The following is a 16,169-nucleotide window of genomic DNA, read 5'->3' as shown; positions in this document are numbered from 1 at the left end:
ATCATTTCGCCATCCGTGACGGCCTCCTACACCGACGCAATCACGACTCCGATGGCCGGCAGTGGTTATTCGCATCCTCGCTACCGAACAGCGAAATGATAATTCGATCGCCCCGCTGATCGACTTGCTCTCTGATTCATCCGCAACACCAACCGCGCGTGCCATGTGTCGTCGAGCTCACCATTTTGCCATCCGTGACGGCCTCCTACACCGACGCAATTACGACTCCGATGGCCGGCAGTGGTTACTCTTCATACCCCGCAGTCTGCGGTTGGAGATACGTGAATCTTTCTATTCTGATCCGCAATGTGCGCACTCTGGTGTATCCAAAACATACCACCGCATCAAACAACGCTACTTTTGGCGCGAGATGTACCGCTACGTGCAGCAGTTCGTTCACTCTTGCCTCGCTTGCCAAAGCCGCAAACTGTCAGCACACATCTCGCACGCCGGTCTGCAACCGTTACCTTGCCCTGACTGTCCCTTTGGGCGCGTATGTATCAATTTTTATGGACCACTTCCTCTGACGTCGACTGGTAACCGCTGGGCCATCGTTGTCGTAGACCATTTAACGCGATACGCCGAAACCGCCGCTCTCCCGGCGGCTACTTCGCGCGATGCTGCGTCCTTCCAGCTGCATCAATTCATACTGCGCCACGGACCACCCAAAGAGCTTCTCAGCGATCAAAGCCGTGTCTTCTTGTCGGAAGTCGTCAAAGTCATTCTGAATGAGTGCCATTCTGTCCACCGTAAAACTACTTCTTACCACCCGCAGACGAATGGCCTTACCGAACAATTTAACCGCACCCTCGGCGACATGCTTTCAAGTAGCGAGTGTCGTGTTTTCTTGTCCTCTTCGTCCCCGTCGAATTTGCGCTACTACACCATATGGTTAAATGATGCTTTCAATGTACGTCGCCGCCAACCACACGAATTGGGATACTATACTGCCCTTCGTCACCTACGCCTACAACAACGCCCCTCAGAGCACGACTGGGTTTTCACCTTTCTACTTGCTGTACGGAAGGCACCTGTCGCGCACCATGGACAAGATACTCCCGTACACGCCGGATTCATCTGAGTGTGCATCTATTTCTGAGACAGCCAGGCTGGCTGAAGAGTGTCGCGAGCTAGCCAAGACTTTTGCGACATATGAGAAAGAGTGGCAGAAGAGTATTCGTGATGGCTCCACCACTTCTGAGCCAACGTTCCTTCCTGGTGCGCTTGTATGGCTCTCGATCCTGACCTTTGTAGCTCGCCTCTCTTCCAAACTACTTCCAAAATACGAAGGAGCCCAACGCGTCATCGAGTGCACATCTCCAGTCAACTATCTGATCAAACCCGTCGAACAATCTTCGGACAGTCGCCGCCGTGGGCGCGACAGCGTCAACGTGGAGCACCTGAAGGCTTATTATGACCCGCTCATAGTAACAAGCTGTTAGGTCGCCAGGCGGCTCCCTCTGCGACCCCAGGGTAATTGTAGCGAAGCCCCCGAACTCTGAAATGGGTCGAACTTTTGAGTACCTTCTAGTGGGGCTACCCAACAAGGACGCCGCTCGTGCTGAGAGTCCGTGCTTGGCCGTGAATATCGCTAATAAACGCCTTAACAATATATATATATATATATATATATATATATATATATATATATATATATATATATATATATATATTTAGATATATATGTATGTATATTTATATCAGCGCCATAACACACGAGCTCAAGAACTAGAGCAGACACTGGTAGCGCTTGTCCTTTGTCTGCTCGTCAGTTTTGCGCTTTTATTGCAATGCCATTTATATGGACACTCTCGGCTAAATTTTGCCGCTGGCGACGATTTCACGCACTGTACATGTATGCGTATCTACATACACGAAAATGCAAGAAAAACACTCAGGCGCGCGGAATCGAGCGTTGGACCTGTGCGTCGTGAAAGCGAGTCGTTAACCACGGAGCCACCCTGGAGCACGTCCTTCACTGTTCAAACGGCAAGCTACTTATATCTACCACTTATCGCTGCTCACCGGTGTCTCGAGGGGGAGTTGTGATTTCAGCATTACGAGCAAGATGGCACAATAAACGCGCGTCGCCACATTTCACGGTGGCACCCGCTCTGATCTCCTGCGCGTACTTTGCCCGGCTTAGAGAAGGGGAGCGACGCTCCCTCGCGTGCCCTTATCTCGCAGTGGCGAGGAGGGGAAGATCGCACGCCTTGGCTGGCCTTGGGCGGTACCCGGAACAATTCTGCTGTAGTTACCGGGTGCACAAAGGTCACTGCAATCATTGCAGTCTCCGTTTGCGAAAAGGGCGCACTTTGCAGACACAGCAAAGTAACAAATAAGACGCTGATTCACATGCATCCGTACCTGTGAGTACGTTTCGTGCGTCATTTGTGCGTGAGAAACGCGGGACACGCTTCGATCAGCTACCCATTCCACGCGTCATCTTTCAATTTGTTGCTATCGCGTTCATTGCTTCGCCTTTGCGGAAAAGCTGTGACTCTTTTTCCACAATCATCAATAGCCAACTGGCCAAACAATACGTTTGCTGAGTGAAATATCGGTGAACGTAGAATCCGCAATCAACCAAAGCCATCAGAGAGCAGCGTTCTTTATCGTGCACTGGCATCAGTACATGGGTCTCTAGCTTTTTCCCTCCACAGGAATACAATTGCAACGACCGCGATCAAACTCTTGAACTTTGGGTAAACACTCAACACCCGCAGCTGCTACACCACCACTGCAGACAATTACATTATTGAGCCAACAGATTCACTTGGTGGTGCGAACATTTTCTTTACAACTATGCAATCATTAGCAGAGTGCACCCTCAAGTCAAGAAAAACGGCATGTTGAAACATAACCTGTCATTTGAACACTGCTTGTATCTTGAAAAAAGTTAAAGTTTGTGTTGAGAGCTGTCGCACATATTTTAAAGTATAACGCAGAATAAGACTTTTAGCTACACAACCTTACGAAGATCGGTAAACTAACGTTAATAAGCAAGCGTGCGTGGGAACAATATCAACCGCGCCGTTTTTTTGCTACATCTCTGAAATCACTCATTCGTTTTGCAACGAAAAATTCCCTGAAGATTACGACACTGATTGCTAATTGTAAGTGCATCTTCGTGTCGTATCAACGCCAATCGCGCTTGAAATTCTGCCTTACCATGGTCGTAGCTATACAACACTTGTTAACATATTGCCATGAAAACTGCCACAGCTCGAGTGCTACGCCGGTGCTCACTTTTGCCCTCGTTCACTCTAGTGGTTGAGCTGACGTCAACGGCGACTCTGCTTAACGAAAAAAAAGGCTGCCGAAGAGCTACGCTCTAAATTACTGAATTATACTGTTATGACCACTATTCCTCATATTCGAGCAGATGATGGTCATGTACACAATTAGGTGACAATATGCAACCCATCATCTCAGCACACTGCCTTCTAATGTATTCATCGCATTGACAGGTATACAGCAAAATGTTCGAAGTAGGCTACTTGCCTCTGATGAAGTCAGCGTAAGCTGCCTTCAGATGCAGATCGGCGCCCATGCATTCTCAAAATTCTAGTTTCTTCTGGGAGTTCACATGTGGGGTCATAACTGCCGTGTCCCCAGCGTCAAACGCGACAGGCTTCGAATGCGCAGTCAGCGCGGCAGCCATATTATAAACATCATCAGCACGTATCAAGCACTCGTTCAGGGACAATGAGGTCAGCGTTCCGCTCTGGACCACAACTTTCAGCAGCAACGAAGAACTAAAGGCTAGGTACCCTTGACCTGCACCAGGACAAAAACGAGCTCATAGTGAGCAGCTTATGACATTTGAAGCGCAGAGAAAACTGCAACGACAAAAAATTCAAGCTTGCTTGTATCATCCTTCGCTCTATATCTAAAACAATGTTATCCCCTTTTCGTTGATCAGACATTGTACGTGGCCACCTCTCAGCTTCAGTACTTGTTATAATTATGTCTAAATTATCTTGTACGCCAAAATTTTCATTTCGCAACTGCATCCTTACTTTGCGTACACTGCAGCCAAACAAAAAAATTGCCCGCAGCTTCCCTCGGGGGAACACTGAGGAGGATGCGGAGCATATAATTGGTTAACGGGGTGTTAAAGTGCGACTTACTTGGGTCGATGGCTGAATTGGTTAACGTGGTTGTGAAATGGGGTGTTAAATTGCGACTTACTTGGGTCGATGGCTAAATTGGTTAACGTGGTTGTAGGAGGGGGTGTTAAATGAGTGAACACGTACACACGTATGCGAAAGGGCGGCGCTGGTCGAAGGGACGTCGATCATTGTGTTTGTGGATTCGTTGGAATTCATTTCACCGCGACCTTGGACGTCGACGCGCCGTACAAACCAACCGACGAGCGGCAACTGAGCGAGCGAGCGCCGACCTTGAGTATATATACAGCACGACGGCGCATGCACTGTCAGCTGTTGAATGTTCTCGAAGCGCGACGCCACATGCGCGTCCACTCGAGAATCAGGAGAATTGTAGATGTCGAACGCGGTGTGTAGAGGAGGAAGGGTGCACAGATGGTGGAGGAGTGAAGCGCGCGCGGTGTGTAGAGGAGGAAGGGATGCACAGATGGTGGAAGAGTGGGCGACGGCGCGACGGCGCATGCGCGCGCGTCAGCTGTCGAATGTTCGAGAAGCGGTGCGGACGGCGCGGACGGCGCACTACAAGGCGCGAGTATAAGATGCTCCGCATCTAAATGATCCATATCTACAAATTGAAGCTCTCAGGCTGACATTGAACCTCAAGTTGACTTTTTTTTTACCATATGTCGCCATTCATGATAAGATAAATATGACGCCGTATTTTACAATACCAGCTGCCACTATTGTGCATGAAGGGTAGTGAGTTACGGGTCATTATTTGAGGTAGCGCTCTGCCAGAAGTGCACTCGCGGACAATCACGCTATATTGCAACAGATCAGCATACTGTACTATCACTGTACGTGATTTATTTTCGCAGCTGAGTTCTGAAAGTGATTGAAAGCACCAAGGATACTTAGGTTGATCATTTGCTGCTATCGAATTGAATGCGTTGCCGTTGCGCAAAAGTTGCTCATTATTGCAGACCCTCTCATATATAATTCTACGGAAAGCAATTCACTCTTATTGCGTTCACTCGTATTGGCTCGATACAGTAACCTCAAAGACGTTCATATCATTAGTCTCCACAGTCACACAAAGACCGCCAACTGCTGCTTTCACAGCGCCTTGCAGTCCCTCCACACATTACTCAGACAGACCACGCACAGCCCATGTCGGAAAGAGCGCATCCAGCAAGCGTACAAGATATAGGTGACCGGGATTCAAGTACCAGCCAAAAAGAAGTAATGCAGAAAGATATTCCTAAAGGATGCATTGTAGCGTAGCTTCACGAATTTGGTTTTGCACGGCAGCATCAAAACCCGTTATTTAAATAACACAAAAGTAAAACATTGCCTTGATAGTGAATAAGTGACTCCGATACTGCCACGTAGAGACGGTCGCATATATGCCTTGCCAAAATGCTGGGGAGACGTATGTCGTGTGACGGTAGTTAACATTACGTAAGAAAGCAACCTTTGACCAAAATCATTCCCAGCCCTTCACTGCAGCGTCCTTGATATCCGTAGACTGTTGAGAGTTTTAACCCCCTGAAACTACATAAGAACAAGTGTGCTTCCGTGCAGATAATTACAACTTGGAAGGAAATAGGTTTATTATTCAACTCCCATCGAAAAGGTGTTATCCCGCAATTTATGCCAGTGCATGTTTTTTGGCTGATCTAGTGATCAGCGCTTGTAACGAATTTGCACATTGTGAGGGATGGCACTTTGCACATGTGCATTCAATCTCCCTTGGGCGCGTCCTGATTGCCAATAGTCGTTTGATTTATTTGGTGGCGTATAATCCACAGCTCGCATTACCTTTCATTATGGTTACTCATAATTACTTTTGGCCTGCATTTTATTGAAGTACTACCCACCGTCGAAATCGACCTCAGCTTTACACAAGAAATAGACTAGCACATCTTCATTGTAGCAAACCGTGCAAAAAACAGGATGGTCACAACGCGCTGACCTTGAACTAAGATTTCTCTTTTGACTCTGTGCTTCAGTTATCATTTTAAGAAAATCAGTTGAAAGTCAACGCTTGCTTCTCTCTTCATCCGTGTCTATCCTGTTTTTCGTGCTCTTTGCTACCACAGATCCAACCAACTGTCGCAGCTACCAGCCCTTTTGCAGCACATCTCACTCGAATGGCTTTCCCATGTTGCAAGAAAAACAAACACCCAAGTTCTGTGGTGGTTGAGAGACAATATAACTATATTTACTCATAGGGAGACAATGACAGCAAGCAAGCTAATCTAAGCTAAGCTAAACAAGGTCGCAGATGAAGCTACATTTTCGCACTTCTGCATGGGAGCAAAAAGAATGACAATAATTCGGTTAAATTATGCTCTTGAGCAAACACTGTTCTCAACATTACCGTCATTACCGCCATAAACAGCAATTAAGAGCAATCCTAATGACTAAAAGCACCATGATAGACTCGTACTATTTTCCCAAATGGTGGCGTCTTCTTCACTCGTGAATGCTCTAGAATAGGTGTCTCAAACACGTAGCCCGTGGTTGCTTTAATCGGGTAAGCGGTTGAGAGGGTACTGATCTCAAGCATAGTTTTTTTCTCTTTCTGAAGGCAGCCCAAGTAGTCACCGTGTGTTGAAACATGACGACGGAACAAACTGTACTTGAGAAATGGCGTCCAGATGTGAAGCTCAGTCTGGATATCAGTATCGACATGTTTAGCGAATCCTGTTGCCAGGTCTCTTTCACACTCGGTCCGTATATATAAGATATGTAAAAGCCGTTAATTGTTTGTGTACCCTAGACGCCTGAAGGCAGTACATAGGGGGGGGGGACTATGAATAGTACAGAGCATCACAAGTTCAATACAGACATCTACGATGGTACAACAATATCTTCGTGGCAGCAATATCAATGTCCTATAAAGTAAATATACGTTCTAATAATAAGTGCAGCTGTAATTGAAACACTGCAGACAATTTAAATTGCTCTAGCAATAGAAGCGGCCTAGCAACCAAAGAAAGACTAACATTTTTTAACAGGGATAAGCGGGTAACAAAGATAAGAAAACTACTCGGCTAGTGGCTAGAAAAGCATCTTCAGCAAACAGCATCTTCGGAACAGGTAGTCACAATAAAGGGCGTTTATCGTGAGTAGGAACCTAACAAAGATTTATTCGCATCAACTTTCTGCTGAGAAGTGAACTCCTGTGAGTGCAGTTTTTATAGCCAAGTTAGTTTTTTTTTTTTCAATATACGTGACACGTTTTCCACAGCAGAGCTCTTTTATGAGAGCGACTAGTTGTAATCAGTTCCCCAAAAAATCATCTTGATGTGGCGCACTGTGTTTGTCATTGGTTGATTGATTGATTGAATAATTGATTTATTGATTGATTGCTCCTTTTATCCTGGTGGAACCCAACATGGTGTTGTGACTTTGACACGAGGGGTACCTTGCTTTATAAAAATATTTCTTTATAATAAGGTTTTAAGCAATAAATAGTTCTGAAATCACTTGTTAGAATAATCCACAAGAAAAAAGTAAAGAAGACTACTGTTTTCAATTAATATGCTTCACTTTGATAACATTAGACTTCAATTAGTTTCGGCAAATAAAAAGTACTCATCTTGTTTCTGTTCGTCCTCTACATCTTCTGCTTTGTTCACCAAGCACGTGGGCCAATTGCTTGGCCACACAATTCTGATAACACTTATGTGTCAGAGAAGGAGTTCACCGAAAGAGGTAAAAAGAAACTTAGAAAAAGTTGGCCCCGTATCTGCATGTTAATCTGCAAATGTCGTCGAACGACGATAGTCTTGCATCTGGAAAGAGTGAAAAAAAAACGTTTATTTGATGTTCTGCGCAAGAAAATCAGTAAATGGTATTCTGGAGGCGTTGCGTTAGAGTACCTCGAGCGTGCAGCGGAGGTGAACAAGCGCACGAAGTCACATCACACGTGAGACATAAGCGCTATCTGGCAGTTATCTTCGAAAACAAAACGCGCGTCTTTGAGACGGGCGTGCGCGCCCGTCTCAGAGATGATAAGGTGTAGAACGTATGGCGACGGATAGGTGCCACCACCGTGTTGTCTTATCATGGCGTTCGAAACACTTTTCTTTTCGTGCAAGGGTTGCATGGCCAGCGCCGCGTGATAAATGATACAGTCCTTAGAATAACTTATATATATATGTCTTTTCTAGTAAAAGACGTACATACAGAATATATACGTGTTGTTATGTTGCCTCAGATATGCGCGGTAATTGCTTTTTAATAGGCAATCGCACAAGTATGAATGCTGAATCTTGAGAAACATAGGTGGGCGCTACGGATGGGGTCGCTCGTTTGGGGCTGTTTGGGTTCGGGCCTTTTGGGCGTTTGCTCGTGCCGCTTAAAAAGCCCGGTACCATTAAGAGTGGACATACAGACAAATGAAAAGACAGACAGACCAAAATTGTTGCGTCGGAGGTTCCCTATCAACTTTAAAAACAGACATCATGAGATAACCACCCGCGTACCATCAATTCAAAGGAGTGTGTAGTAAGCACTGGATTATCGATGAAGGTTAGCATAGCATAATATAATCTGTATGGTATACCAGATCGATATGAAGAGGGAAGTGACAATGAGGATGATGAACTCGAGGGTGAGTATTAGCGAGTGAGTGGAGACAGAAAAGTGTATCATGCAAAAAAATACAGTAGAGAGAAAAAAAGAAAGATAACGAGAAAATAAAGGATGAATAGAGAAAAGAAATTAAGCGAGAGAACGAGAGAGGAAGCAAGAAATATTGAGTCGGAGAATGTGAAAGAGAAATGAAATACAAAGACCGAGAGATAGAAATAAGGCAAGACCACGAGTAATCAAGAGAGAAACGACAAAAATTGGTAAAAAGAGAGAGAAACTTCGGGGTCGGAACAAATACAGAAAGCGAGTATTTGAAATGAAAGCGGAAGAGAAAAGAGATGGAGAGGAATAAAAATAAAAATCAAAAATAAGCTGTCCCACTGCAAAAGACTGAAGCGATGGAGTTTTTTTTATATCATGAGCCAATGGCCTCTAACATCGCTTTCTTCGTCCGTCATTACCGTTTGTGAAGGCAGTGAAAAGTACCCCCTCCCCAAAATCTAACTAATCGCCAAGAGGTTGTCTGGCAGTGATTACAAACACATTTATATCCCCCCATACATTTATGCACGCATGTACCCAGACACAATAGATCTGCATTGCTTCGGTTGGGACTATATAGTCACACCAAGTGACATGCTTGGGCCTGCAGGGAAAATACCCCCTCTCCCCATCTCCTGGTCACTCCCTTGTCAGAGGGTTGGAGGAGGTTTTGACTGCCACCAGCCTGACAGTTCAGCTCCAGGCCATACAAAGGGCAGAGAAGGTGGCGACAAGGTTCAGCCGCGTGGATTACTTACCTCGTTTCGTCTGACGACAATGACGTTGTGTTCTCTCTTGCTTTTTATCCGGCGCACGCTGGCCCCACGCTCGTGAACATGCATGGCTGGCACGTGCACCATAGAGTAATATGCAAATAGTCAAGATGAGATACTACCATTGGCCCTGCCAGCTGGATAGATGGATGAATGCTATAGCATCCTTTTCATATAGGGGCGGTGAAATGTGTACCACCAGGTTCGCAAGGAAAGAACTAAATCTTTCTTTCAGGGGCGAAGCTCCTTAGGGCGTGGGCTGTGCGTCCCCTGTAGCCTGTATGTAGCCACCTCTAGTTTAGTTCTTGCAGTGTTCACTAGATGGCGGTACCATCCCCTGTATGTAGCCACCTCTAGTTTAGTTCTTGCAGTGTTCACTAGATGGCGGTACCGTCTCCTGTATGTAGCCACCTCTCGTTTAGTTCTTGTAGTGTTTACTAGATGGTGGTACTTGTAGCTGATGATGAAAAGATGCAAGATGTTATAAACTAGAAAGCGGTACTTGCAGTTGATGAAAGACGCGAGATCTTATAAAATAGGAATGATGTCACATATAGCACGTGTCATTGGTTGAAGGCAATCGTTCGATTTAGTGCGGCGACGTACGCTAGGGGGAGCGATGTAATAAAATCGAGTGGGCAAAATGTACAGAGGATTCATGGTTTACCAGGTTTACCTCCGGAGCTTCGCCCACTCATCATCATTCACTTCGTGGATATGGCAGAATTTTTTATGTTGGCCTAATGCCTTATCTCCCTCGAATGAATTGATCTTATTGCAGCAAAGAAAAAAGTCACAGCTTTGCCGCAAAGGCTAAGCACTGAACGCGAGAGCAACGAATTGGGAGGTCACGCGCGGAATGGCCAGCAGATAGAAACGTGCCCCGTGATTATCACGCACAAATGACGCACAAAACGTACTTTCAGGTACAGGTGAACGCGAATAAGCGTCTCAGTTGTTACTTTGCTATGTCTGGAAACCACGTTCTTTTTTGTAAACGAAGACAGTGCAACGATTGCAATGACTTTTGTGTGCTCGGTAACTAAAACAGAATCGTTCCGGTGAAAGCCGAAGGTCTGCCAAGACGTACGATCCTGCCCACCACGAGATAAGGGCACGCGAGTGAGCATCGACCCCCTGCTCTTCGTGGGGCAAAGTGTGCTTGAGAGATTAGAGCGCGCGCCACCGCGTCGTGACGATGTTTCTACGCGTGGTCATTGCGCCATCTCGCTGGTAATGCTGAAAACCCGATAGTCCCTCCCCCCCCCCCCGAGATGCCATCAGCAGTGGTAGATATACGTGATAGATATAGATAGCTTGCTGTTTGGCCGTTGGAGGACGTGCTCGTCGGTGGCTCAGTGGTTGACGTCTTGCACTGACGATTCAAAAGACACGAGTTCGATTCCTTGTGCCGGAGTTTTTTTTTCTGGATTTTGTTACTTCTTGCGTTTTCATATAATAAAAATATGTATACACATACGGTGAGTGGCGTCTACGCCGGTGGCGGAATCCAGCTGAGCGTGCCTATATAATAGCTATCGCAATATAATACTTGTGTTCTATCTCTTTGCTTACTCAGGTAGGATGACCTCAAATTTTTCACAAGTTCTCTCCTCTATCTCTACTTTTCCGCCACCAGTACATTGGCCGTGTCCTGGACGTGACCACCTTTCTATGTTTGTCCCTGAAATCTAAAGCCTCATCTAGGCTTTTACCCACACGTATACGTGGTTGGGTACCGCCTCATTGAATCACATCTTGTTCCATCGTTACCTTAACTCCCCCACAGCGTGTACATTGTTCTTCTTCTTTGGTGAATCTCGCTTTATAACTACGTGTTCTAAGGCAACCTGGTGTCACTTTGAACAGTAAAGCGCTTCCCCTTGAATTATCATAAAACTCCTCCCACCTTATTTCCTTCTCGTCCTTTCGGTTGTTACTGATAGCCGGCTCCTTTTCCATCGCTGTCATCCAACAATTTCTCTTTGCCTCTCTGACATTTCGCTTAATAATTTTTGTTACCGTGCCACCCACACTTCCAGCCGTATATTTACTAGTTAGAACCTAGTTCGTTTGGGTTCGCAGGGCCCCAAATGGTCGTTGGGAACGTTCGCAGCCTCAGAGATGGAAGATCACGGAAAAGTACGTCATGAAGGCTATTGCTTCAAAAACACAGCTGGCTCCTCTTTCATAGAAATTCGTACAAAACAAATGTGACACGTGTCTTCTCAGAAGTAGTCGATTCACTATCACGCGTTCACAAATGAGAGCTTGTTTGAGCTGCACCGGACTATAAGGAGTTGTTGTCTTTAAATGTCAAAGCGCAATATGTGGGGTTTAAGGTTCCAGAACCGCCATATTATGAGAGACGCCGTGGTGGAGCGCTCCCGAAAAATAGACCACTTGAGGTTCTTCAACGTGCATCTATATCTGAGCACATGGGGCTACAGCATTGTCACTTCCATCGAAAATATGTGAAACCCCAAGTATTGATGCTGATGCTGACGACCTCAGATGGATGGCGCTCACCCACAGAGGAGGATGGGCCAAGAACCGCGCGGCAGGATACGTAAATGAAACTAAAATAAAATTAAAGCCAATCTGGAAAATTATTTTAGAGGTAATACAACCAATAAACAAAAATGTTTGCGGAGCAAGCAGTCAAACCATCTCTTGTTTTTGACAAACATCGCTACAAATTATAAACTAAAAATCTGAAAAGGTTAGGGTTCACTAGCACGGTCATCTTTTAGTTGCGTTGATGTAATCAAACACAGTGGAGCATATATTGATGTGGCAGTAACGAAATAAAGTGCCGCCAAGTAATAATAGTGTTGGTAGATTTATTTGTATTCCTAGCTTTTGTAATGGGGCTACCAAAAATCTTTTTCTCTGATAAGAGTAACGATGACAGAATGAAAAGAAATGTTCAATTGTTTCAATTTTGTTGTAAAAAATGCACAGTGGTGACGCCTTGAGTCGAGCTTTGTTAAAGTTATAATTTAGTTGTGAAACTACACTGCGCAATCTGGTATAAGTGACCTCTAACTGGTGACATACATACCACTGTTTATTCCAGCAATACCTCAAATGCTCGAAATCTTTAAATTCATCCAAATTACCTATTGCCCATTGCAGACAAGCATTTTGGAACCTTAGCGCGTCACGTAAGCCGTATCTGGCAAAAGTGGGATGGTGGGCCCACTCAGACATAATGCTGCTAAAGAGTGCCAGTTTGTTCAAATGTAATCCGCGGTGGCCCGGTACCCATAGCAAATGCAGTTTTTTTTACGTTTTTCGGTACTAAATGCAGAAACGTATTTATCAGCTCTGCATTTGCTGCCGCAGAAAGTGCATTACACACTGATAACGAATCTATAATGACAACTGCTAATTATTGGCTTGAGGGCAATTTACGTGAGACAAGAACCATAACCGATAATCCTGCAATGAATACAGGTGCAATGCAGGTGCAATACAGGTGCTACGAGTGCAATGAATACAGGGGTATAATCTGGGAGTAGAATCGAAAAGGACCAGTCCAAAGAAGGGGAGAAGATGCAGACCCCAGCCTTTTTTTTTTCACACAGATGCATCAGTCGGAATGATATTGCTTATCTCTAGGTGACCTAGATAATCTGCTAAATGGTCAATTATGTACCTATGTGCCAATTGTTTCGCGTTATGAGGAAATATATCAAATTGTATGCTAAGCATTGACTTTAGGTTGTGTATTGAACCAATATCTTAATTTTTTATTCAGTTGCTGTAGTAGCGCTGGTGCAAATATTATTTGCGGGGTGTGTAGTCACGACCAACGTGTTTCGAAAAATAAAGCCGGTTCTAAAATGAAAAGGTAAAATGAGAGTCTTTGGTGTGAACTGTATATGTTCAAGAATGCTTGCACAGTAAGAATTTTGAACCTATTTAGCAGAGAAGGTACGCGAGCGCGAGCTTCCATATTCAACACGTTATTTGCAACAAATTTTGGTTGACCCAGACACAAACACAACGCTTCTCTTTCCAGCAGTATTAGGGGTCTCATTTTATAAGCTGCACTGCCAGAAAATAATACAAATCCGAATTCCATGTTGAGCTGCACATAAAGTTTATATATTATTAGCACATCTCTTCTTAAACCGGCTTTACGGTTTTTGAGCTTCCGTAGCCACCCCATGGCCCGTGTTGCCTTGGAGTACACATCATCAATGTGGCTGCTCCAATTTAATGCGTCATTATACAAGATGCCCGAATATTTAGGATAATTCGCCTGCGGAATGAGCTCATTACTGTGTATTGCTAATGAAATGTTGGAGGCCTGTGCAACTTCGTACTCCTCATCTCATATCGCGCGCTTACACGGTCTTTTGCCTACCACACTGCAACGCCAATATTATAAAACCCTGGCTTAACAATTAAAGAACCCTAAAGCTTCGCCTTTAGGAGCTGAACGCGGTAGCGACAACTTGTTCCTAATGCGTAATTTAAACACTTCGTGCATGAAATATTTTCGAACTTGCTCTGCACCCACCCCTTGGCCTTCAGAGAATGGGTGCAGTAGCGTTTGTTGTATTTGTAGAGAGTGACCGTCTTTAATCCACAATGCCCTTATGATAACCACATGTTCTGATGCCCACTGGCATTAGGCGCTTGTACCACTCAATATTTCTGCAATATTTCATGTTGCAATCTGAAACATGTATACAGGAGACGTGTGATTGTAAGGCATGAACGCTTCTTTCACTGCATTTCCTAGCACAGGAAGTTATTTTCACTGCATTCGGAAACATATGCATGGCCTTGTGGTAGAAGGTCTACTTGCCACGCAAACGACCCTTGTTCGATCCCCACTCGAATGTAAACGACCCTGCTTCGGTCCCTACCCTCACCCAGGACTTGTATATGTTTTATTTTGTTTGTATCCTTCTCGATTTCGCGGTCACGCATAAAATGATTTTTTGCTGATAACCAACGACGCTGACGCCATTGTCGGAATTTTCGCGAAACAAGCTCATTAACGCTATCGTGTTAAAACGTTTGATGTAACGACATCTATGTTAGTTAGGGCAGCAACCCAGGAACGAATGCTCTGTTCTTGCATGATTCTCCTGATCTAGAACATCCAGACTCAGCAGATACCCCGACATCTCGACTCACCTTGAATCAATAATTTTTTTCTATAACCACCAGCACGGTTTCCAAAAGCACTTCTTATGAGAGACCCAATTGGCCGATTTTACCCACGACCTACTTAAAACCATGGATGACAACCTTCAGAGCGATGCCATATTCCTTGATGTTTCTAAAGCTTTTGATCGCGTGCCACATAATCTATTACTTAGCGAAATTCATTCACTTGGCTTCGCACCGAATATTGTCTCCTGGGTTGAACACTTCCTCTCTAACCGTAAACATTTCACATCTGCTAATAATCATAAACCCTATTTAACTAGCGTATCATCAGGCGTACCTCAGGCCGTGGGCTTATCACCCCTTCTATTTTTAATATTCATAAAGGACCTGCCCACAAACATTCAAACGGAACTACGAGTGTTTGCGGACGACTGTGTCATATACTCTACTACCCCGGCTACGGGACCAGACGGCAGTCGGTAAGTAAGCTCCTGTTTATTTGACAATATTCATGTGAATTCGAGCCGATAACTAGACGTATTTGGTGTCAGAAGATGCGTGAAGTGTTCGCGATCAGGAATATTTTTTAGTTTCGGCAGTTATTCTGTGATTTTGTGTTAAAAATTGCGTTTTTCTAATGTAAACAAACCGAATATTCTATACAGGGGTATTGGAAGTTCAAATTTTTTTTAAAAATGTCTCCTCAATGATGTAAGCATTGCGCTTTCGCGTTCCTCTCGTATTTTGTTGAGAGCAACACGCTCCGAAAATTCGTGAAATTCTAGGATCAATAGAAGTCGAGTTATAGTGGTTTTGGTTTCCCCATGTATTCCTTCCATAGGAAGCACATGGCACGGTAGATAATCTTATCTCCCACAATCAAACAAATCTAAGTGCCATCGACAAAAACCGAGTTGATTACTAGATTCTAAATCCTTGAACCTACAGAATACTAGAAACTCAAAGTGTATTTTGCCGTAGTAACGCAGAAACAAGCGTTTGAATATCCTACATAAACAGCGTCAAGGGGCCAGCCATTTTGAATGAGAACGGCATCATAATTAAATCTGCGTTCATCGAGCTTGAAATCACGTATTGAACAAAACTTTTCTGGTAGCTTGGAAGAACATAAAGGGCTTAACAAATACCCAGCAGAATTTTTCGAATTACATTGGTAATTGAAGAGAAATTGGATATTATTTTCCCATTTAAACACATATTGCACGGAACTAAGCTGTCGAGTATTCATACTGCACGCAACTAGTGCAGAATTTGCTGGAAAGCATTTCTCTGTTAATACAACAAGGTAGGAAACGTTAGATAGTCATGGGTTAGGGTTCAGGGAGCCCCCAACAATGACTGGAGAGACAAAAACAAAGAAAAGTTTCACAAAGGAACGTAGTAAGGATGGGAAAAAGAAAGAAAAGAAAGAACCTACTTGCAGCACCTCAATGGAGAGCGCACTAGTCAGTGAGAAAACAAAAGTTGGTGATGACAAATGCAA

Source organism: Rhipicephalus microplus, chromosome 9, assembly GCF_043290135.1.
Source record: "Rhipicephalus microplus isolate Deutch F79 chromosome 9, USDA_Rmic, whole genome shotgun sequence".
In the NCBI taxonomy this organism is placed as follows: domain Eukaryota; kingdom Metazoa; phylum Arthropoda; class Arachnida; order Ixodida; family Ixodidae; genus Rhipicephalus; species Rhipicephalus microplus.
The sequence above is the reverse complement of the archived record's forward strand: the minus strand, read 5'-3'. Positions refer to the sequence as shown.